The following is a 681-nucleotide window of genomic DNA, read 5'->3' as shown; positions in this document are numbered from 1 at the left end:
TTTCTTTTCTTGATCATGTTATAGAACAAAAATTTTTAATTCTTCGGCACCACAAATCATAATTTCTTATGTTACTGTTGAACAATTGATTGACCAACTACAATCTTTAATCCCTGTAATAAATCCCTCCACAAGTCGCATAAATTGGTCAACTATGAAAAGTCGTAAAAAGCTTAGATTGGATTTGAGCATTTGTTTGTAAAACCTTGTGTCTTTTGGTTTTATTAGTAGCATATTATTTTGTTTTGTTATTTTTTATATTTTTTTTAGTGTGTTTCACGTTTGTCAATGTTCATTGTTTTAGGTGATGTCTTTTATACTCTATCTTTCAATCTTAGAACCTTGAGGACATTGTCTCGTTCTGGTTGGGGGAAAAGGATAGTAATTGATATTAAAAAAGATAAAAAAAAAATTAGCTGTGTTTTTTATTTCATAAACTGTTTGCAAAAATGTTGTTACTAAAATGAAAGAGTAAATGAGTTATTTTATTAAAGTGACTTTTGAGATACATCTTAGTAAATATTCTTAACAAGGTCTATCATAATACTTTTTAAAATATTTAGGTTTACAAACTCTTGCATTATTATCAATTGATTCTCCTCATATACTTATTTAGCAAGTATTCTTAAATCTTTATTTTCACACACACACACACACACACACACACATACACATACACAC

This window comes from Populus euphratica, unplaced genomic scaffold (assembly GCF_000495115.2).
Source record: "Populus euphratica unplaced genomic scaffold, PopEup_1.0 scaffold1067.1, whole genome shotgun sequence".
NCBI classification, from domain to species: domain Eukaryota; kingdom Viridiplantae; phylum Streptophyta; class Magnoliopsida; order Malpighiales; family Salicaceae; genus Populus; species Populus euphratica.
This window is presented reverse-complemented; position numbering follows the sequence as displayed.